This window comes from Stenella coeruleoalba (genome assembly GCF_951394435.1).
Source record: "Stenella coeruleoalba genome assembly, chromosome: 3".
NCBI classification, from domain to species: Eukaryota; Metazoa; Chordata; class Mammalia; order Artiodactyla; family Delphinidae; genus Stenella; species Stenella coeruleoalba.
In genome coordinates this window covers 13,250,943-13,276,197 of record NC_137148.1, presented here as the reverse complement: position 1 = coordinate 13,276,197, position 25,255 = coordinate 13,250,943, and the positions used below count along the sequence as shown (strand labels likewise).

Sequence of the window (25,255 nt, the reverse complement as noted above, 5' to 3'; positions counted from 1 at the left end):
GGACGTGCTAAAACAGAAACAAAATAAGTAGCCTGAGATTACACCATATTTCCCAATAGACATAAACAATATTTAATATATTTCATTCAACTTATATTATTGCATGCCAGCTTGAAAACAACTGAAGTGCAAGACATAAGAAAACGATAGCTATAGTTACCAGCCATTCTTCATAGGAGATGAAATGTTCAGCTAAGCGGTCCAAATACTACGGACAAAGAAACAAAAACTGTATTTTAAAGTAAAGCAATACTCAGTTATTATCACAGACTTAAAATATGAAGCCACCAAGAAAGAAACAGCTAACCTAAAAGAATGAGGCTAACCATAGGTTCCTCTAATGCAAAAGCATATGTCTTTTCTGATCATTCACAACAGAAAGCTGTTATAACTGAAAAGAACCAAGAAAACTCCAAGAAGATAACTGTCTTTCATGGGATTTTTAATCCTCTTGTGGGGATGATCCAAGAATCAAACTCTAGATGTATTTCATATTTCACAGAAAAGGCAAAGTACACACACACAAACGAAAAAACGCATAAATAAGTGCACAACGGGAGGAAATTTATGTGAAAACACATCTCCACGTCCGAATGAGTTAGCCGCAAGTCTGGAATGCTCCATAACTCAGGTTGGAAGAAAGCAGACAAGAGACTTTTTTGAGCCGGCTTTTGCTAATCCAGGGTTTCTCAATCCTGGCACTCAAACATTTTGATTTAAGCCAAATAATTCTTTGTTTTGAGAGCCTGTCCTCTGCATTTAGACAGCCTCCATGGCTTCTACCAACTGGAGGCCAGGAGCACCCTCTCCAAGTTGTGACAACCAAAAATGTCTCCAGAGAGTCGGACGTCACCTAGGGAGCAAAACTGTCCCCACTGAGAACCACTAATCTAACCCAATGACAACAAGGTAAAGCCAAATAGCTTTCAGTGTTGCATGGTCATATAGATGCAATTAGCCTATCTCTGTCCAAGGTGCTCAAATGAGCCCACTATGTTCTCCGCTCAAGAGGCAGTATTGTCTAGGCCAATGCAAAGGGGGGGAAACTTCAAACCTCACACTGTCCCAAAATGCTTCCAGAGCATTTCCTCTTCTGAGAGTGACATTTTCCATTTATACACTGGGACTTTAGCAGAGCTACCTATATAAGCAAAGTCTATTTAGCTTGTCTAGATGATGTAGAAATTTTAGAAACCAACAGAAAGGAAAGGAGAGGGAAAACACTGAACAGTCACCAAAAATAATCAAGAAACTAAAATATATAAGAAATACTGGAAGGTTTACAAGATGCCTCAGATATTGTAAATGATAAATCATCAATTCATTTGATCAATACGCATTGCACACCTATCAGGATTCAAGGCATGAGATAAAAAGATAAGAGAGAACTGGGTCCTGCCATGTTAGGGAGTTTAGGGACCCATTAAGATCTGAGACATATAGACTAGACCTTCTCAAACCTGGCTGTATATTCAAGTCATCTGGCAGAGCTTCTTCAAATTACCAACGGACAGGCTTACATCCAGGTCAGTTACATAAGCATCTGGATCCCTGGACAGTTCTTAAAAGCCTTTGAGCTAGACCATGAAGGTTGGTGGGGACTTGGACATAGACAGTGGGCGAGTTGAAATTTCTAGTTGAAATTACAAGAGAAAAAAACCACCATGATGGAAAATCAAGGGCATATAACAACAGAGAATAAAAACAAGTGGCTCAATTCCCTCCGTTCACAGGGTCTGACTAGGGCAGTAAAGGAGAATAAGGTGAATGGAAACCAGACCTTGGAGGGTGTTAAACTGTGTACAAAATGGAGAACCTCTGAACATTTCTGAGAAAAGAGTAAAACTGTAATTCAAAAAATTAATCTTTCAAAAGTTCTTAAAATAAAGGATCCAGGGAAGAGACAAAGGAGGAAGTCGAGTTTCATGTCTAAAGCAAGAAGCCCAAAATAAAACACCAGCTTCCCTTGGTTGCCATGGGAACACTCCTGATTGACTCCCTTTCAGGCTCATCCAGCGCAGGTCGGATACCCTCAGGGGGCGGGGCACCCTGTAGTCATTTCTTCCATTTATTCTCCCTGGATGTTCTCACGGTGCTCTTTCAGTTCTCATCCGTATGCACGTGGTTTGGAAATTCTCCTCCTGGACGTCGCCTCACACTCAGAGTGGCAGCAGTAACTGCCTAGTTTTTAACCTCCCCTCCTTGGACATGTTGAAGTCGCCTCAAACTCACCACGGCCCGAACTGAACTCACGATATTCCCCACACAGCCTAGTGCTCTCTATGTCCCTTCTCTCTGGAAACGGTACCATGTCCTATCCAGTCACACAGGCCAGATATTTGCATGTCACACTTTCATCCCCCGACCCAACCTACCAGCAGGTCCTGTGGATATGACCTTGCACGCATCTCTCAGATCCCTCCTGTTCTCTGCCCTCTATCTGCACCTCCTTAGCCCAACCTGCCACGTTCCCTTGCTTGACTGTTTCCATAACAGTCTTGACTTAACTGACCCAAATTCATTCTTGCTTCCCTATTGCCAACACCAAGTCATTAGGTCAAATTCCAAACCTAACCACAACACCACTTCACTTAAACTTCTTCAATGGCTTCCCAGTGACCTTATGATATGTACAAAATGCCTCAGCAAGGCCTGACCATCATCAGAAACCAGCCACCAATGACTCAGTCCCGCAAGTTTGCCACGCTCACCCCGCCACAGGGCCACTGTATACACAGTTCCATCCGCCAAGAGCTTGGTCTCCTTATTTGGACTGTTAAACTCTAAGCCACCCTTCAGATCCCAGCAAAGTCATCACTTCCCCCAGGCAGCCTCCCTCATCTCCCTGCCTTATAACAGGCTCTTACAGCACATCTTTCCTTTGAAAGCTCCTGACCTGCATGCAATTCTGCATTTGGTTGATTTACACTTGATGCAAGTATTTGAGTCATACTTGTTCTCCCACCAGTCTTACCACTAAATCATCCCACCATGGGGCTGCAGGGAACAAAAAATATATCGGAAAGACCATTAACGGAGACAGGGAAGAGATTCAAGAGATCTTCCAATTTAGATGTGCTAAATTTAAAGGGAAAAGTTAGAATCAAGGATGACTACACAGATTTCAAGTCTGGATAACTAAGAAATATGAGCAACTAGTTTAGTACTTATCCTGATTCTAGTTGATTTGTTTCATTTTTATGTTGTTTTCCTTTTTTTTAACTTTCCACCATCCCAACTCCTACACCAAAAAGCCCTAGTTTTATTTAAAGCAAATGACCTAAGGCTGGCTGCTACCAGAACATTCCAGCCGAAAGCCCAAGCGCCGTAATTAGTGCAGGCTTAAGAAAAGCCCACCATCAGGCCCGCGCTCTCACTCTCTCCAGCATTAAATATTAAACACCAACAGAGAGTGAAACTTTACCTTAGGGCAAACAGAACTTTCTTCACATGGAAACTTCCAGGGCATGCATGAGTAATGAAGTTACTGGATTACTTCAATCCTTCATCGTTTATGTTTAGTCTTAATCTAATTTCAATAGTCCAGAAATATTAACACATCACAAAACATTTCTTCATAAAATAATGAAAGACATATCCAAAGGCTGCTAAGATTTGAATTTATTTTACCCTAAAAAACACTCTTCTCTTACACTGGTGAATATTGGGTTGAACCTGAATTATTTTATGGACTCTGGTAAGTTCCTGCTCAGTAAGTACTTCTGTTGTTAAACCATATTTTCTCCCTTTGTACTTTTACGCTGGAGGCATTAAAGTTTATTTTTTAAGCCAAAGCTGTTATATAACAAACCACTCTGGAGATGGCACAGTTTCTGCATTCATAAAATATTTCTGAATTTTAAAAGATGTATATTATTACAGAGTTATTGCACCTACAAGACTTGCCAAATATTTGCAATATTTTTGAAATAATAATAAGGACAGGTATAGACAATAAAAAGCTACCAAAGGATTTCTGGGAAAAATAAATTGCCCTCAGAAGTCTTAAAAGAGTTTCCTAGAAGTAAAGAAATTATGGGCTTCATTCTGCCTCAGCAAGATATCCAATGCAGGGGAACACTCAATTCTATATTATCAGCTTTAGGACATGTCTATATGACTCAAAATTTTCCCGCTATATTATTTTTCTTTGGTGGGGGAGTTGATGTAAATGGGACAAATGTTTCTTAATGCTTATCTATATTTATGATAGTACAAATCAAGGACCACATAGTAAACTATCAGTTTGAATGGATGACCTTATATTCACGGTCTACAGAGATGTGAGGCATATTGACATTACTCATTAGTGCCGACCAGCCGAAGAAGGGCATCCGATGAGGGGAACAGGGCATCGTCTAGCATCAGAAAGTATCTAGTTTACGTTGACAGAAGCCACTGCTTGCACAAGACCATCTTGATTCTGGGGGAAACAAAGAAAATCCCACAGTGCATCAGTAACACTGCCCTTCTTTGCAGTACTGAGGGATCCCCACTGCAGGATTCTCCCTTCAGCCAACATCACCTTCACTAAAAAAGCCATCACAGCTGCCCTCTTCCCCCTTCTACTAAGAAAATTAAAACTACCATCTCACCATGACTTTATATAAAAAGGAAGAAAAAATATTTTTCTAGCTAGCCTGATCATCTTATTGGCAGGGCAGTTTCAAGCCTTCCTTGAAACTTTCTGCTGTAGTATTATTCCTTGCCACTCATTCCTGTTCCCTCTCTATTTAGAGTGAATGAGAATGCTTTTCCTTTTGTAAACACATTCTCCAGAGACTTGAAGACATGGTGGGCTCAGAGTCACTCAATGCAATTGAGCAAACATTTATTGAGCTGCTGTATTGCTCATTGGGCCTTAGAGTTAAAAATAAATCACCTTTGAGCAGTGTCCCTTGACAGATTTCACAGTCTATTATAGAAGACAAACATCTGCTATAAACAAAAAAGTGCAATAACAGAGGCGTACCCAGGTTCTATGGGACACAAGCTGGAGGAGGGGAAATGGTCAGTTTTGCCTGATGAACAAAACTGGATCCTGCAGGCTTTTTGCAAGACCTACAGTCAGACAATATTCTCTAGGTCTCTTACTGATCCTTCCGTAACAAACAAAAATTCTATGTTTACCTGGGTTAACTTGAGTTAATATAAATCAAGAGAGTCTGCCTCAAAAATGGAAAAGTATAAAAAGGGGAAAGGGCTATACAAGGGTGGGTCAGGGGGCATAGGGTACACAATGCTTGGCATGGGCATGAAGGGAGAGGTAGAGTGCAGGTTTCCAGAACCTATGCCCCCACCTCACCCTGGCTTTAAGCCATCTACTTTCTGAGTTAAGGTGCAGCCATACCAGCCCGCATGACAGGGGCTCATTTCCAGCCCCTCAAAGCCCCTAACTGCGGCCATCAATTCAAATTCCCGCCCCCAAGGGACACATCTGTCTTTAAGTCAGTTGTCCACAATCTAAATACCATCTTCTTCAAAGTCAAAGAGGACACCATAAACAGAGCTGCTGGTCATTGGCCTCTGTTTGGTATTTCAGCAAAAGAGCTAGGCTGGTTCCTCCTCGTTTCAGCCCCCTTCACCGTTTAGCTAGTGGGATACAGCTGTGAAGCAGCTGCCAGAAGCCGGGGCCACTACCGGTGGTTCTGCTGAAGCTATTTGGAACGTTACCACATTTTGTCCTTGCACGTAATAGTCAAAGCCTCTAAAAGACTTTGCAATTACGAAGTGTTTCCATTTTCCCTCTCTGATTTCATCCTCATCATTTTCTAAAGCAAGCATCATTACTTCAACTTTAAAAAGTAAAAACTACACCCCAGAAAGGTTAAATTACGATGGCAAGTTTCTTCCAGTAGTAAATGTTAAAAACATGTGGACAGACCTGGGAACCTGACACCCAGAATCACAAACCAGGGAATCAGAGACATCATTGATTTGGTCCACGTGGTGTTTTTTTTTTTTAATTAAAAATTTTTAAATTGGATATTTCACATAAAAATACAGATTTTTTTTTTTTTTTTTTAGAATCCCTTGAAAAAATGGGATTCTGAGAAAATGCAACCTGGAAGCTCTGACAATTCTGGGCTAAATCTCTGTGCTAAGACCAGGGTGAAAGACCCCTCCCCCCTCCCTCCCTGCCCCGACCAAATGAAGTAGTCATTCATCTGATCTGCCCAGCCATGAAGGCACCTGCTAAACCCCGTCACAATGGAAGAAAACATTAATGATCAAGAAACAGAGATCTACAGGTGCCAGAGGGAATCTCACCCAAAAGCCTTATTCTCCTTTATGTCACCCAGGTGGTTCCAGGGTGATTCCATGCCCACTCACACAAACTCCATCCAAATGTCATCAGCTCAAAATGCCAAGCTACCACCTCATATGTACGTAAACAGGAACAGGAAAAAAAAAAGGAAAATACTTCCTCTGAAAAAGTATGTCTATACCGTGGTCAAACAATTTTATTATTATAAACTATTTACATATTTGTAGAGGGGAAAAGTCACTAGACTCAAATCACTGTCTCAAGCCCTATTCCACCTCTCTATTTTAAAGCAAAAACTTTAATCTTCTGGCATGCCACACCTGTTCATTTTCCAATTACTGTGGGGTAGGTCACAGTTTAGAGGTCTTAGAAGATTCCCCAGAAGTCACTTCAATTGCTGCTAGTATAATTTTAAAGAAATGATGGCCAAGCTACAACATTTCTCAGTTTCTACTTTGCTAGTTAAAAGGCATCGTTTGGAAACAGAGAAAAAATGTTAAGCCGCTGCTGATTTAAATAGTAGAATGAAACTCTTGGTTAGGTTTTATGATTTCAGTTCTGTTTTGGGATTTGAATCGCCTGTGGAAAAAAGATGTTTAGCTGCTGGAACAATGACATTTTAAAGTTGTATTTAAAATGTCATTAATAAATGACACTAAATGAAAGCACAGCTATAAACCAGAAGCAGAAGGAACCAGCCCACACAGTTACAGTCAGATGAGGGGCAACTGTCTTCCAAGTTTCAGCTGAGGGGTGTGTGGACAGCAGAAAACACACACCCTACAACCTGACACTGGAAGGCATTTTTTGAGAGCTGGCAAGTGCGCAGGGGCTGCCTGGAGTGAGAGGTGGACCATCTCTGGCCTTCCGTAGAGCTGGACAGCCACAGACCCTGGTCACCTCCTTTACCTTGGACGTGCACACTCTGACTCCAGCAGAATAGCATAATTCTGATGACAAGAAAGAAACAGCCTTACGGAAAAGGAAAGGAGCTCTTAATGAAGACCATCTAGACTCCCAAGTAATGGGCGCTGAAGCTGATCTGCAAGCAGAGACAGGCTTACGGAAAAGGAAAGGAGCTCTTAATGAAGACCATCTAGACTCCCAAGTAATGGGCGCTGAAGCTGATCTGCAAGCAGAGACAGGCTTACGGAAAAGGAAAGGAGCTCTTAATGAAGACCATCTAGACCCCCAAGTAATGGGCGCTGAAGCTGATCTGCAAGCAGAGACAGGCTTACGGAAAAGGAAAGGAGCTCTTAATGAAGACCATCTAGACCCCCAAGTAATGGGCGCTGAAGCTGATCTGCAAGCAGAGACAGGCTTACGGGAAAGGAAAGGAGCTCTTAATGAAGACCATCTAGACCAAGTAATGGGCGCTGAAGCTGATCTGCAAGCAGAGACAGGCTTACGGAAAAGGAAAGGAGCTCTTAATGAAGACCATCTAGACCCCCAAGTAATGGGCGCTGAAGCTGATCTGCAAGCAGACACTCACATTTTCTAAATAATTCAATTCAACCAGTATAGTTTTATTGGGAAGAAAAATAAACTTTGGAGATATCTTTTCCTACAAACCAGGAAACATTTTTAGACATATTTCACTTATAGTTGGGCAAACACCTTCATTTTTCATGGCCTCCGTTTCCTGATGTATAAGATGAAAGAATTCAATTCAGTATTCACTAACTTTCCCTCCAATCCAGTTCTGTGACTCTATACATTTCTATTTAGTTCATACATTTTTGCAATACAAAAAATGTTTTTTTTCTTCCTAACTGTAGAGTAGACTATGAAAATTTTGAAATATTTAATATTCTCCTCTATAGTCTGGATGAAAAAGAAGTGAATATTTTTTTTGTATTGACGAAATGTATGAACTAAGTAGAGACCTAAAAGTACAGTAGTCATTAATTATCCATAGAAAAAAAAAAAGGTCCCCTAAGTTAGGGGGCAGGAAAGCATGAACAGGTGGAGCACAGAGGATTGTCAGGGCAGCGAAACTACTTTGTATGATACTGTAATTGTGGATGGATACATGTCATTACACAAACTCACAGAATGTACAACATCTATGTGAACCCTAATGTCACCTTCGACTCTGGGTGATAATGATGTATCAGTGTGCGCTCATCAATTGGAACTAATGTCCCACTCTGGTGGGGAATGTTGAGAATGGGAAGGCTACGCAGGTATAGGGTCAAAAGATATATGGAAAATTTCTGTACTTGCCATGCAATTTTGATGTGAACTTGAAACCGTTCTAAAAAATAAAGTCTAAGAAAAAAGAAACAAGGGGGAAAAAGTCCTGAAAAGTGATGCTGAGGAGCTGCTGGTGCCCACAGGATGCTACAGGTTTAAAATTTTTGAAAGTGTGGCAGTACAGTAGGAACCAGATCAGCAGTAAACACACATCACTTTGACAAAAATGACTGTTTTCTCAGCTCCGCCACTGGAAGGAGCCTGTGAGACTCAACGTCTATAATTGGGGAGAAAAAGTGGTCCTGCCCTAAACTTTTTCTGACAACCTTTCTCTGGTATACATACCACATCTATTTCAGAACTGCCAGTTTCCTGGAGAAAGGACAGTCGCTACGGATAGGTCAGGAAAGAGGGAAATACAAAGCAGGACACTGCATTTCACACACCAGTGCTAAGAAGCCCCTGGCATTCAAAACTCTTTCAGAGACTGCAGAAAAGTAGCCATTTGTTTTTTCAAATGCTTGCAATATCTACTCATTTGCAGTAAAATATGTTTCTCAGAAGCCTGCTTCTTGTACAAAACACAGTTTCCAGGGTTGGAACTAGCATCTAGTTCCCGAAGGTCATGTTCACATTTAGAAAGCCAAGGTCCTTTCTGTCCTTGAGTGTTTGCTCCGAGTCACGTCCCAGATAATCACACCCAGCTCAGTGCCGTGCACACGGTGCTTACTCAAGTTCACCAAACTGAATTAAATACTTTATAGGCATCCTTGGGGGAAATTACTCAACTATTGTTTGGTATTCCTAAGTCTGCCGGCCTAAATAAAACAAGAGAAGCCAGTGCTTCTTTGCCAAATGCACTTATAATTGAAATGCTAGCTGTTTATTTTTACTGCTTATGCTCCAAAGTTTTAAAAAGGTCCTGGAGCACAGGTTTTGGGAAACCTGCTCAATCTGAGTCTTATTCCTATCCAAATTCTCTCTCAATGTAACAGTGACCTTGGACCCCACACTCTTCTCTTGCTAAAACATTAAAATGTCTACAGCCTGAAGCATTTTACATCATCGTCAATCTATTTTCAACACAGGACACAGAGGAGATGTGAATTTTCCAGGACAGATTCCTGTAACTGCCTTATTCTCCCATCCTCTGTGATTTTCTCCTCCTATCCTTCAAAAATAACATCTTTTTTTTTTTTTGATGTGGATAATGGTTAATTTTATGTCACTCTGACTGAATGACACAGTGCCCAGGTATTTGGTCTAACATTATTCTTCATGTGTCTGTGACAGTGTGCTGGATGAGGTTAACGTTTGACTGTAGACTGAGAAAAGCAGATTGCCCTCTCTAGTGTAGGTGGGCCTCGTCCAATCAGTTGAAGACGAGAAGAGACCAAAAAGGCCACCCTCCCAGTGAGTAACAGGGAACTCCTCCTTGCATGACTGCCTTGAGCTGGGACTTCAGTTTTCTTACTGACTTCAGACCTGAACAGAAAACACTGGCTCTTTCTGGGTGCTGAACCCGCAGGCATTCACTAGAACTGTACGATTGGTTCTCCTGGTTCCAAGGCCTTCAAACTCAGGCTGGAACCACACCACCTGCCCTCCTGGGTCTTCAGCTTACCAACTGAGATCTTGGGACTGTCAGCCTCCGTAATTGTGTGAGCCAATTCCTATGCGTGTGGGCGTGTGGACACACACACACACACACACACACACACACACACACACACCCTGTTGGTTCTGTTTCTCTAGAGAACCTTGCCTTACACAACACAACATGGAGGGTCTCTAACAAAGACCGCATTTTTCCCTTTTCTACTTTCACAAGTATAATCAAACTGTTTCGTTGAATGAAAATGAAGGTTTCCTTTAGCGTGACTATTACCCTTCCTCAGCTTCACATTTTTGTTGTAAAAATATGGTGTCATGTTAGAAACAGTCTAGGTTTCAATAGATATTTTCTCCATGGAAACTTGACAAATTTTTCTTAAGCACAAGCTAATCATACTTTTATGGCATGGAAAAATCATATCAGAAAGATAGGGAAATGCATCCAACTGCCATTCACTTTAATGGGAAAGATCATGTGCCTCTTCCTCTCTAAAAATAGGGAAATGTACTATTTTTATTACTGTTATTTTAATAGTGACATACTAGAAACATCCATAAATGCTTAGTTTTATTTACTTTTCCAAAGTTGTACTTTATTTCAAAAGGAAGCCACACACAAATACAATGTAACATCTTTCTGATGTGCTGAAAGACTTGAAATGTTTACTTTTTTTAATAAAGACTACATAACTGTTACCAGGCCTTTTAATATCAGTGCTGTGCACATCAGTACAGGAACCAAAAGAGCAAACCTTATAACTTTTGAATGTATTTCGGGCATATGGTGACTAATACTTTTTTCTATACTGAACGGCAATTCAGGCTTTTTTTAATTCCTTTTTTCATTTCTTGCTCTAACTGATATTGAGAGTGTGTGTCTCTTTTTTATGTATTTATTCAATAAATCTCATGAACACTGGCGTTTACTTTTAACATCTTCTTTGAGAGTAAATTTCACCAAATATGTCATATGCATACACACATACACATGCACACATATACACACACACACACACACACACACACACACACACACACACATATCATTGACATCATAACTGACCTATCCACCAGACTGAAGATGAAAATTACTGTTAAAAGCTAGAGCCAGGGGCTTCCCTGGTGGCGCAGTGGTTGAGAGTCCGCCTGCCGATGCAGGGGACATGGGTTCGTGCCCCGGTCCGGGAAGATCCCACATGCCACGGAGCGGCTGGGCCCGTGGGCCATGGCCGCTGAGCCTGCGCGTCCGGAGCCTGTGCTCTGCAACGGGAGAGGCCACAACAGTGAGAGGCCCACGTACTGAAAAAAAAAAGCTAGAGTCAAAATTTAAGAATGATCAGTTACACTAAAATGAGAAAAAAAGGCCCAACTGTTCTGTTATTTTGCATTAATATGACAAAAATGCACTTTACGACTTTTATTATGATGGAGCAGAGAGAAGTACATAGGAATCTTATAACATATATGCCAAGAACCCTTTGGCAGAAAGAATATTTTACCCCAACTTTTAATAAAGAAAAGTTAGCTGGTAACTAAAGGGTTCAATATATACCGGAAAGAATGAGGACTGTTAAAAAAAAAAAGCACTCCTAATTCATCTGTTAAATATGCTAACCAGGACGAACAGTTTCCAATGATCACGTCTCAAAAGGGCTTCATAAGAAATGAATTTGTTTATATTAAATGCTGAGACTGGACATTTTTTAACATGATGAGACACTCATACACAGAGTGACTGGATATAACCACCCATTTTTATTTTAAATATTTAGAAAGTAAAGACACAACTCTGGGGCTTGACATATTTCAAGGGTATTTCAGTCCAGAACCTCATTTTATGAGGCATCAAGCCTTCCCAAGCCCAAATAATTCCCCAAGTACCTTAGATTTATTTTCCACAAGCAAGCAAAGATCAATTTTAAAGTGTAACATTCTGTTTGCCAAAACATCAGCCAGACAGGAATGTACAAAGGGGAAAGTTCAAGTGGAGACTTGTGATTCCGTACAAGAAGCTAGAGCACTGCCTCCTCAGGCTTCAGAAGCCAGGAGCACAGAGGAAGGGCGAGGAGGGCGTCCCATAAAGAGGACTTGGCTTCTTCAAGGGTTGTTTCAAACAGGAGAGTGAGAGATACTTGCAGTAAACAGCTAGAATCTACTTGCAGTGTTCCCTCATTATTAAAGAGGCTTTAGCAACTCCAACTGTCACAGCCAACATGAACTTGGCAAATGTCGGAAGGCATTCCCTAAGAATAATTGAGCACAGAAGACAAATGGAAGGCCAATTTCTGCTTTCCACTCAAGGTCCAACACCTTGACAGCAGAGCACAATCAACACGGTGAAGGAGATTTTGAATATCAACCCCTGTTGCTCCTGCTTCTGCAATGAAGTTCCACTTAGTCAAGCAAATATTAGCCCAACTCTGTGCCATGCACTATGCTAGCTTCTAAAGATGCAAAGACGAATAAATCATTATCAATGAAAAACCATTTGGCACTTTTAGAAAAGTCAGCAGGCCCACCCCTAGGAATATATACCTGGGAGATAACTCTGTACCTCTGCAGCTGAAGACACACAAAGCAGTGTTCATAATGGCCTCAAAATGAAACAACCGAATGCCATCCGCAGGAAAACAGTTAAATGAGTTGGGCCATATGCCCTAACCATCCCTTTCAATGATTTTCCCTTGAAAATCATCCCTGCATACCAGGCTCCCTAACCTCTGTCATGCTTTAGCTTTCTGTATAACAATGATAAACGTCTAATATACAAATATGGTAACAATTAATTTTGTTTAGTACCTGTGTCCCCACCTGGAATTGAAGCTCCACGAGGGCAAGAATTCTGAGATTGCTTTCTTTACTGCTGTGTCTCTCCACAGAGCCTAGAACAGTGTCTGCCATACGAAAAGAATTCAATAAATCTACGTGGATGAAAGGGAGGGAGGGAAGGAGGGAGAGAGACGGGCAAGAAATTGCTAAAAACAGTGAAAATGGAAGAACTATAGCTACAGGTCCAACATGAGCAAGTCTCATGGTTATAATGCTGATTGAAAAGAACAAGATATAAAAGAATACATATAGTATGTTTCCATTTACAGTAGATTCCAAACATGCAAAATTACTATTATGATACGTACATAAGTAGAAAAACTGGAAAGAGAATAAAAAAGGTGTGGTAAGCACAAAATCGGGGTTGATGACGTGCAGAGGGCAATGGAATTGCAGAAAGCACAGAGAGGACCTGAATGTGCTGGTGACATTCTATTCCTTAAGATGGGCTGTGGGTTTACGTTTCAGTAGTATTCCCATATTTCATACAAGTAGTAAACACGATTATGACTTTCATAATTAATACAAAAACATCAAGTCACCTAAGGAGCCTACCATCTGGCGAGAAGGTCAAACCTGACAAGAGATGAATCAGCAGACGGGGATGAGGTCTTGGACAAAGGAGCAAGTGTGGGCTATGCAGTGCCCAGTCAGCTGGTCAGACCGGAACCATTTACAGTTTTAGATGTTTCTTTTGACAGTAGTTGAGGGAACTGGTCTCCAACTGTCACTTGATTTCTATATTTTTAAACCTGTAGTTCATTGGCTACTGTCAGTTATCAAGAGAAATGGTTTAAATAATTGTTAACAATGTTGTAAGGAAGAAATCTTACCCAGCTTAAGCAGAATTTGGATGGTTGAAGAAGGAACCAAAGAAAAGATTTTATTAGTATTACTAAGGTCATTTGGGTAGGTGCTATTATGAATCTATTGTCTATACATATAAAAGGCCAAGAGACACATGAAAAGATGCTCAACATTGCTAATTATTAGGGAAATGCAAAGCAAAAATACAATGAGAGGGCTTCCCTGGTGGCGCAGTGGTTGAGAGTCCGCCTGCCGATGTGGGGGACACGGGTTCGTGCCCCGGTCCGGGAGGATCCCACGTGCCGCGGAGCGGCTGGGCCCGTGAGCCATGGCCGCTGAGCCTGCACGTCCGGAGCCTGTGCTCCGCAACGGGAGAGGCCACAGCAGTGAGAGGCCCGAGTACCGCCAAAAAAAAAAAAAAAATACAATGATATAACCTCACACTGGTCATGGCCATCACCAAAAAACCTACAAACAATAAATGCTGGAGAGGGTGTGGAGAAAAGGTAACCCTCCTACACTGTTGGTGGAAATGTATTGATAAATAGGTAGAGCCACTATGAAGAACAGTGTGGAAGTTCCTTAAGAAACTAAAACTAGAGCTACTGTATGATCCTACAATCCCACTCCTGGGCATATATCCAGAGAAGACCATGGTTCAAAAGGATACATGCACCCCAATGTTCACTGTAGCACTGTTTACAATAGCCAAGACACGGAAGCAACCTAAATGTCCATCGACAGACGAATGGATAAAGAAGATGTGGTACATATATACAATGGAATATTACTCAGCCATAAAAAGAATGAAATAATGCCATGTGCAGCAACATGGATGGACCTGGAGATTATCATACCAAGTGAACTAAAAGTCAGACAGAGAAAGACAAATATCATATGATATCACTTATATGTGGAAACTAAAAAAAATGATACAAATGAACTTATTTACAAAACAGAAACAGAGTCACAGACTTAGAGAACAAACTTATGGTTACCAGGGGGGAAAGGGTAGGGGCGAGAGATAGATTGGGAGTTTGGGATTGACATGTACACACTGCTATATTTAAAATAGATAACCAACAAGGACCTACTGTAGAGCACATGGAACTCTGCTCAATATTCTGTAATAACCTAAATGGGAAAAGAACTTAAAAAAGAATAGATATATGTAAAATTGAATCACTTTGCTGTACACCTGAAACTAACACAACATTGTTAATCAACTATACTCCGATATAAAATTAAAAAGAATCTATTGTCTATAACGGCATGAACTACTTGTTCTACTGTATATTCATCCATTATTCATTCAGAAATAATTACTGAGTAGCAGCAAAATGAAAGATATTTGCTAGATATACAGGAAGGTACAAACATCCGAATGATGTTCTCAATGAGCTTATATGCTAGTGTTACGGCTTACACATAACAATCGTCACCATAGGCACAGGTACCAGGGTTACCCTTGAACAACGAAAGTGACTGTGCATGTCAGGGTCGGTTTCTGCATGAAGTCACAAGAGGGGATGAGTAATTTGTTCTCATGCAAGGAAAAAACCCCACAATGTTCACTGCTGAATGCTGCCTTGCCTTACATTATTCAGTATCGGTTCTAACTCTTAACATCAATGTAAACGGTTATCATTCATGCCTCCAGGTGTTTTATTGCCAAAGCAATTACATATATGCTGTAAATCTTTCAAACCTCTGCCCTAACTCCACTAATCTTCCTCTTTTTTTTGGTCAAATACTAGGTACATTCTGACGAATTAGGAACTTGGCAAAATAACCTTTTCATCCCTTGTTCACAAGATGTGTGGAAAACTGTCCATGGAATAATGAAAAGGGCCTTCAATGAGAAATTTCCAGATCACTTTTAAAGTGAATATTACTTAGGGTGAGTCACTTAAGTTCTCAGATGCCATTTTTTATTTACAAATTCAGGAAGTTCAACTACCTAGCCAGGGACCTTTTATTGAACACACACACCCTTTGTATGCGTACAGATGAGAGTTTCTACCACACTGATACTTTCCATTGTTAGCTCCACAACTGCAGTCTTCAAATGGTTATGTTATCTATTCACGACGGTAGCCCTTCTACAATCTCTCTCTCTATCTATTCATGTTTACTGAAGTACAGTTGATTTACAATGTTGTGTTAGTTTCAGGTGTACAGCAAAGTGATTCAGATATACATATATATATATATATATTCTTTTTCAGATTCTTTTCCATTATAGGTTATTACAAGGTATTGAATATAGTTCCCTGTGCTATACAGTAGGTCCTCGTTGTTTATCTATTTTGTTTATTTATTTATTTATTTTAGGCTGTGCTGGGTCTTCATTGCTGTGCACGGGCTTTCTCTAGTTGCCGCGAGCGGAGGCTACTCTTCCTTGCGGTATGCATTACCTATTTTATATATAGTAGTTTGTACCTGCTAATCCCAAACTCCTAATGTATCCCTCCCCCGCTTTCCCCTTTGGTAACCATAAGCTGGTTTCTATGTCTGTGAGTCTATTAATGCCACTTGCAGCAACACGGATGGACCTAGAGATCATCATACTAAGTGAAGTAAGTCAGACAAAGACAAATATCATACGATATCATTTATATGTGGAATCTAAAAAATGACAAAAATAAATTTATTTACAAATCTCACCTTAGATTAAACTAAATGGCAACAGGTTGAAGGGTTTCCAGTTGTTTCAGACACATGTCACCTCTCAGCACTTCATGTCTTCCTAACGTGTCCTTCATTTCCACCTGTTATGTTATCTTCCTATGCACTCTCTTTCCCCAAACACAACTTGCTTCTTACATAGCATCCAAAAAAAAACAAACACACGGGGGCTTCCCTGGTGGCGCAGTGGTTGAGAGTCCGCCTGCCGATGAAGGGGACGCGGGTTCGTGCCCCGGTCCGGGAAGATCCCACATGCCGCGGAGCGGCTGCGCCCGTGAGCCATGGCCGCTGAGCCTGCGCGTCCGGAGCCTGTGCTCCGCAACGGGAGACGCCACAGCAGTGAGAGGCCCGCGAACCAAAAAAAAAAAAAAAAAAAAACACACTAGTACTCAGACCACCACTATGACTGCTAATAATAATGGCTCACATCCATTGAGTACTTACTATGGGCCAGGCACCGTCCTGAGCACTTCATCTGTATTAATTCATTTAATTCCTATAACAACCCCCGGGGAGTTAAGTCCCTTGTGGAGATGACACGGCTCCTGCATGGAGGACCCAGGATGTGAATCTGGACAATCCGGCTCTAGGGTACCTGCTCCGAACCCGCCGTGACAAATGCCAGAACTGTGGATGCTTTCTTACCCGCACTCGCGCGAACACACGCACACGCACACAAACGCACATGCACGCAGACACACACACACACACGCACAATTTATGTCTAAGACTCTAAAGAATAAAAGAGCAACCTCAGTATAAGAGGAGAAAATAATTCTCTATAAAACGAGTCTGACTTGGAGACCATTCAATGCGGGTTTAATTCCAAGTCCCCAAAAGGCCTCATATGTGGCCTCACCTACAGGGAGGTGCCGTTGCTTGGAACTTGATGAGGGACTCCAGTTTATTTAGGAGTCTTGGGGTTATTTTTGGAATCCAGCTGCAGGAAACGAGCTATTTCCATATTCAGTCCCTTGGGCATAGCACGCTGGGTCCTCAGAAACCACATACGCCAGTTAGAGTCAAACCCAGTCTGGCACCTGTGCGATGCCCTTGGTTGGCTCCCCTTGGCCTGGCAGCAATAAATAACAGGGCAGGAGCCAGAATCTGTGCTCCGCGTTCTGAAGGGACGGGAAGATTCATCCCCTTGGAGAGCCAAGGAAAAACAAGCCCAACCTCGTCAGGATCCTGGAGGGAGTAGCCGAGGCCCTGCGACCTGCCACTGATGCCCTTGCTGAGATCTGCACTGTGCAAAACATCCCACTGCAGGTTCTTTCTTTTCTTTTTTCACTCTTTCAAATATTTTAAATAAAAACTTGCCATTTTAAACATAAGTGGCATTAATGGCATACACAGTGTTGCACCACCGTCACCACTATTTCCTAAATTTGTCATCACCCCAAACAGAAGCTCTGTCCCCATAAAGCAAAAACTCCCCAGGACCCCTTCACCCAGCACCTCTAATCACCAGTCGCCTCTCATCTACTTCCTGTCTCTAGGAAATTACCTGTTCTAGAGGTTTCGTAGAAGTGGAATCATATAACATTTGTCCTTTTGTGTCACCTTATTTTAAGGTTTTATGTTTATCTCTTCATAGCACGACTAACTACAGGCACTAGACACTGGATGGCAGGAGAGTGGGGAGACCTGCGTCCTCCTTAGAGCTCTCCCACTGCTCGTCTCCAAGAAGCCATCTCACCCCCCGAGGTTCCACAGAATTCCAGCGATCCAATGGGAACAGCAGACCCAGATGCCTTCTCCACTTGGCTGAATACAAGACTCTCATGCATCTTTCCTTCAATTACCTCTACGGCTTTCAGGCCCCATAACTTCAGATAAAGCATGCCTGACTCTTGCGTCCAAGACACCGACGGAGAAGCTAACACAAAGTAAGGTTCTTTTTTATAAAAGGTGTAAGTGGGGTCATTTTAAGCCTGTCATATGCCTTACGCCTTACTTCTAGAAGGCTTATCCTATAGGATATCAGTTTAAAATGACCCACAGCTCACTTTAAATATAATTATGGATAACTCTGAATCAAACTGCATTATGCTGTTGCTATGATACATTTCAGAGACTCCTAATACGACCTTTACTCATTATAACGTTACGGTCTCATTTCTGTATTTAACGTGTTAGTAGGGCCAATAAATCCTAATAAATGAAAAGTCCCTTACATGAATGACAGAATGGTATATTTCAGGCAGAGTTAAGAATATGTATTCTTTAATGACTTCTCATTTTGGTTACTGGTTATTGCTCTAAAGCACCACTTCGAAGTTGAGAAGAGATGAGCTCCATGTAACTCAAGCTCCAAACAAAAGAGATGTTGGCAGTTCCTTAATATCATCAAGATTGGGAAAATCCTAAAACTAAGTTTACATATAGACCTTACTTCCTTTCTGATTTGCCACAGTAAAAGAGGTATCAATATCAATATGCTTAGCTCATAACTTAGCAGGGATTTTTTTTCCATTTGTAAAGCAGAAGATTTCGAGTGCCACATTTTTCATCAAATCACCTACCTTCTCCTGTTCTCAGTTTCCTCATCCAACAAAAGGGGGATAAAAACAGGCTATTATGAAGTTTAATGAGAGGAAGTATAAGCACATTTAAGATACCTGGCAGATACGGAGCACCCACCATTGGTAGATATAATGGTCATACATCAAAGCACACATTTTACTGAGAATTTCAAAGTTCACAAATGAATTTGACAGAGATCGCCTTACTCTGGGGGAACATACAGGAAGCAGGATGCAAAGACCACAGAGTTCGCATTTCCACTCTGCCATCTTTGTGATGGAAGATGCTTTGGACGATGGCTGCTGTCTCCACACATCACCTCTTCCAACCTATTCTGAGGACTGGCACCAGGTGGCCCACCCAGAGGACACTGGATAGGGAGTGGGTCTGGGATGGACACTAATAGGCAGAAATGATTCGGAAGCAAGACCCAGGCAATCTGATCTCTCTCCCAGGAATTTAATTGGAACATGACAACTTTCCCATGGTTTTCCCTGTGAGTCAGTTGTTCAGTGCCCCCAGACCTTGAACGTGGATGATAATAGGAGCTGTATGGCCATTGCAACCGAGCAGGACAGAGATGAACAGAGAGAAGCAAGGATGAGAACCCCACATGCTGAGGGAGAGAAAGAGCCCGTGAACAGGGGCAGAGGGAAAGGACAGACAGAGATACTGTACCACCCTCCTGGTTGCTGACAGAGTTCTCTTCTTGCTTCAAGTCCTGCACTTGTGTTCTTCAATAATTACCCTGTGTTCTTTTTTCCCCTTTTCTTTGGCTAATTTGTGGGGAATTCTAGAACTTACAACTAAACAGTGCATGTCTAAGAAACTTGAGTAAGCTTTCAATTAACCACTTTAAGCCTCGGTTTCCTCATCTGTAAAATGGGACTCATTTGTTCAATAAATACTTATTTAGTGCCTACTATTTGCCAAACACTAGCTAAGTAGTGGGGAAACAATGGTTAGATATTCCAGAAAGTATCCCCAACTTTGTGGAGTTCACAGTAAAGTAGACGACATAAGCTTGTAAGCCAGTCACGGTACGTGGGTATCACAGAAACAATACAAGCGTCCAATATGGTGATACAGAGTACATCGACATGGAAAGATGTCTCTGACATATCACTGAACAGAACAAGCAGTCTGGCAAACACCACAGAGGATCCCATTTCTCTAAACGTGGACACAATCATTTATATAAACACACGTATGTTTATGTACGTGCAGACTGACTTCTGGAAAGCCACACCAAAACGTTACTATGGGTTATCTCAGGGCAATGAAATACGAGGGGAAACAGTTTTTAGTTCTTTGCTTACTTCTGTATTTAATTTTTTCCAGTACGTCTTTTGTTTTTAAACAAAATCATAACCGCGTTTAAAATAAACTTCCTTCACATATAGATCACCCAAAAGAGAAAAAAAAAAAAAGATACAAGCTTTAGTGGATAAATCAATCATAAGAATAAACATAAAATTACAACTGGGGTGAGTGTTACAACTGCAGAAGTACCTGATATGATAAAAATATATTCAAAAGGGGCTGACTTAAGAGGAATTTTGAGAGGGAATCTAAGTAGAGGTTAACAAGGCAAAGAGGGAAGAGAAAAGCATTCTAGGCAAAAGGAGCATCATTTGCAAAGATTCCTAGGAGAGAAGAAGCATGGTAATATGATGGCTGCAAAAAAAAACAAGTGGGGGGGCTTCCCTGGCGGTGCAGTGGTTGAGAGTCCGCCTGCCGATGCAGGGGACATGGGTTCGTGCCCCAGTCCGGGAGGATCCCACATGCCGCGGAGTGCCTGGGCCCGTGAGCCATGGCCGCTGAGCCTGCGCGTCCGGAGCCTGTGCTCCGCAATGGGAGAGGCCACAGCAGTGAGAGGCCCGCATACCGCAAAAAAAAAAAAAAAAAAAAAAAAAAAAACGTGGGAAAGGGGCACTGTAGAAAAAAGAAGGGAAACTGTAATATGAAATGAAGCTGGACAAGAGGGCTGGGGTCAAAATGTCAAGGGCTGCGGGGGCCGTGATGAGTATTTTGATCTTTATTCTACGATACGTATTCCAAAATTAATGAATAGTTTTAGATAAAAAGATGTTAAGTCGGATCTGCCTTTGAAAAGATCACACTGGTCACATCGTGGAGAATGTACTGGATGAGACAGGAGTGGATGTGGGTGGACCAGGTAAGAGGCTGCTTCAAAGGTCCAGGGCAGAGGACCAGAGACAGGGGCAAAAGTCATGAGTTTGACTAAGGATGTGTTGAGTCAAGGTGTCTTTGAAATAACCAAGATGAGACTGACTTTTCATCTCAGAAGGCTACTGTGCCTATGAGTGTAGGACCTGCTGAGAAGGTCTAGACCAGAGATATACATTTGTGAGTCAAGGAGACCAACTGGTAGACCTAACGGAAGACCCGGGCATAGGGGAGTCTGCCAAGGGAGAGATGATGGTGTGAGGAGAGGAGAGGTAGAGGGTGACCAGTGGGTAGTGACCGGCACAGAGCAGGACGATCCACAGGGGAAGCAGCGGCAAGACCAGGAGATTGATGTGTCATGAGCCAGGGATAAAGGTGTTTCCACGAGGACAGGAGGAAGTGGCCAATAGCGTCCATCAAATGACAGGATGGCTAATGGAATTAAACTGGATAACACACAAAACCTCCAGGACAGTACAGGGCACAGTGAAGTGAGCTCTGAAAATAAAAAGGCAACTACCATCATGAATGGCTCACAGATTTTGTGAGCATCAAACTAGACAATCCATATGTCAGAGCACCTCACAAGCGGAAGGAAGGCTTTCAAAAGATGGAAGTAGCAACCCATTGTCCCCTTTTGAAGATCGGATGAGTTATTTTATGTCTACAAATTCCTCCAAGACTAAGGGAGACCATGACATAGGCAAGATGATATGAAAATGAGATGAACACTGAAGAAACAGGAAGAGATGAGACTCTCTGGCACAAAAGAAACCAGGACTCACAATGGACGTGCAAGCCAAGGGTGAAATTGATTTTCAACTTTCTCCCAGTGCCAGCCGATGAAGGAAGCAGACGTCAGAAGTACTGCATTTCCACACACGTACATAAACACACGTACACAAAACACCACCACCTTTGAATCCAGAAAATAATGAACAGGCATAAAATAAATTTCTCTGGAAAGATCCTTAAGATGTATTTTTTTTGGAAATTGCTAAAGACTTACCCCATATCAAAAAAAGTTAAAATTATTTTCATAACCAGATAAAGATCAATAGGAAGCCCAGCCTGGAACGCCAGTCACCCTTCTGCCGCTACTTCACACTGTGAGGCTGGGCGATCATTTAACCACGCAGGCAACGGATTACTCTTGCGCTCGCGAAAATCCCCTTCCAAGGCTGAAGGAGTAGAATTCTTGCTCTTGGTCATATGCCACATAACGCATACAGCACAGACCCCTAGCGTGACTACCAGTTGGATAATTATGCAGAAATAAGGCACGGTTCTCGTGCTCTGTAGAGAGAAGCCCGCAGACCACAAAGGCTTTCTGCCTTGAGAGGGAAACTATTCAAATGTTGGTGCCTAACAGCTAAAGACACAGGATTCCATGGTAACACAGATGCTCCCGGGTCAAGTACATGTTCTGAGAAAGCAAGGGACATGCAAATGAACACAAACTAATGGACCAGGGCTTAGCTTACTCTGGTGGGGTTTTCTTTAATCAGGTCCTTGTGCCATGAAGTGACAATTCTGCAGCAGTGCCCAGGACAACAAACATCTAGAGATGAAAGGCAGGGGTTTCCCAATAAGACGTTTTCTGCCTCATTCTCCCAATCTAAAAAAAGTGGATGTTCATTTTACTCAAAATTGGCAGAAAATAAAAACTCCCACCCTGTTTTGTATGGCCCAAAGCCCAGATTTCAATTTTAACATTTGCTCGTAGGCTACTGTTTAAGTCAAGTCTTGAACTGTTTCAGCTGCTCGAAAGCAGAGGGCAGAAATGGTGGATAGGCGAGCTCAAGGCCAGGTGGGCGCCCTTAGTCAGGATCCAGGTGAGGTGCAAGGTGACGGCGGTCTCATTACCTGTGGGTAGTCTCTGGAACAGAGGGTGAGGCATTTTTGGTGAAGGGTTCAGAAGAACTGGGGTCCTCACAAAGAGATCTCGACTTGTTTTAAATGTTAAACAAATTTCAGAAACAAAAAGGTTTGAAGCACTTCAGCGACAAAGTGAAGGAGGAGGTTGGCAAGAAGCCTTGCGTCTACCTCGGGGCCACTCACCAGCTTGGACAAGAGGTCATTTGAGATCTCTGAGTCCCCATCTTCACACCTGTGACATGAAAGGGCTGACACAGCCTGAACATCTTCAGGGCTCCTTTCAAGCCTCATACCCTCCAGAATTCCCTCTCTTTGTTTTTTTTTTTTTTTTAATTGGAGTATAGTTGATTTACAATGTTATGTTATTCTCAGGTGTACAGCAAAGTAAATCACTTATACATATACATATATCCACTCTTTTTTAGATTCTTTTCCCATATAGGCCATTACAGAGTACTGAGTAGAGTTCCCTGTGCTATACAGTAGGTTCTTATCAGTTGTCTATTTTATAAATAGTAGTGTATATATGTCAATCCCAATCTCCCAATTTATTCCTCCCCCTTTTTCCCCCCTGGTAACCATAAGATTGTTTTCTACATCTGTATCTCTATTTCTGTTTTGTAAATAAGTTCATTTGTACCCTTTTTTTTAGATTCCACATACTTTGGTCTATTTTCATTTCATAAAATCAAAATCACTGTGGGCTCCTTGTCACTACATCATACCATCTCCGCTACCAGAGCCCATTAACCATGCCCCAGAAGCCATCTGTTACGCAATTTTTATTCCAGGCACCAGTTATCTCCCAATAGCTCAGTGGTGGAAATGAGTTTTCCAAGCCTCCTTCAAGGGAAAATAAAAATATTGAAGTTGCTTTTGAAAAGTCCTGCCAAGCTTCTAGCCTTACATCTTTAGAGGACCTGTTTTATTTAGAGCACTCCTGAGAGGTGGAAAGAAAAGTGTAATCTGGGAGAATGTTCCTATTTCTACAAATTTAGCCGATGTTCCCTAGCAGAAGCGATCTTCAGAAACATACCCCCCCAGGCCTTTGCACAGAAGCGCCTGCTGGGCACAGGTTCCGGCCAAAATCTCGGTAGCTACGTTACACGCAACAGCACGGTGGCCACTCACAGCCCTACTTCTACAAGCACCCTCCTCCCCCCCTCCCCGCCCCAATACCCAGTTTCAGTCCCCTGCACCCTATCTGTAATGACCAGGTCTCCGGTTTTCCAAACTTTCTCCTACAGTGAGCACCCTCGTAGCTAGCAGAAACGAAGGCAGTAAGAGAGGTTTGGGTGGCACCCAGCAAACCTTTTCTAGAAAGGGCCAGCAAGGAGTCTTTTAGGCTTTGCAGGTCTAGTGTCAAAATCAAGGTTACTACGCAGATACTTACAAAAGAGAAAACACATTTCCACGTCTTTTATTCATGAAATCCAAAATACAATAATAATGATTGAGTACAATCACTTGTAGAACACAAGTCTACTAATGAGAGATTGTAATTATTTGGGAGGGAGTGGGGATAACGGTTCCCTTAATTTGGGTTCAAAGGTAGTGTTTCCTATGATTAACTCAATTGCAGTGTTCATCCCTGAAAACCATTCTCAGCTTCAGGGCCTTACAGAGGCAGGCAGCAGGGCACGATTGGCCCACATGCTGTAGTTTACTGATTCAAGGAGGTCTACTGTACAGCATGGGGAACTATATTCAATACCCTGAGATAAACCAAAATGGAAAAGAATACAAAAAAGAACACATATGTATGGATAACTGAATCACTTTGCTGTACCACAGAAATTAACACAACATTGTAAATGAACTACATATACTTCAATTAAAATTTTCTTTTTTAGTTTTTTAAAAAGGAGGTTTAGGGAAGAAGCTTGAGATTCTGCCTAGGCTTGGGTTGAATACTGGTTCCACAACTTACTTGCCAGCTTCTGTCTTGACTTCTCCAACACAGAATTTTCTCCACTTTATCTTAGAGGCCAAGAAGATAAGTGTAAGCATTCAGTGCACTAACAGCTAACGTTTGTCAAACTCCTACGTCTCGGAAATTATTCTGTGTGCTCTACGTCCCTTACGTGTTAACTCATTTGGTCATCAAAACATTCCTAGAAGGTAGATACAATTCTTACACCCATTTTTTGGGTGAGGAGACTGTGGAACAGAGAGGGTAAGCAAAATGCCCATGGTTACCCAGCCAGAGAGGGAGGCACTCTTCACCTCCCAGTGCCTGCGAGCTGTGTTTGATGGATG

General features: G+C 42.0%; 1 protein-coding gene across 2 annotated transcripts in view; it reads right to left on the bottom strand.

Annotated features, from left to right (window-relative positions):
• Positions 1–25,255, bottom strand: part of FBXL7 (F-box and leucine rich repeat protein 7) — a 417,980-nt gene that overhangs the window by 341,966 nt on the left and 50,759 nt on the right. The gene's annotated exons all lie outside the window — the stretch shown is intronic.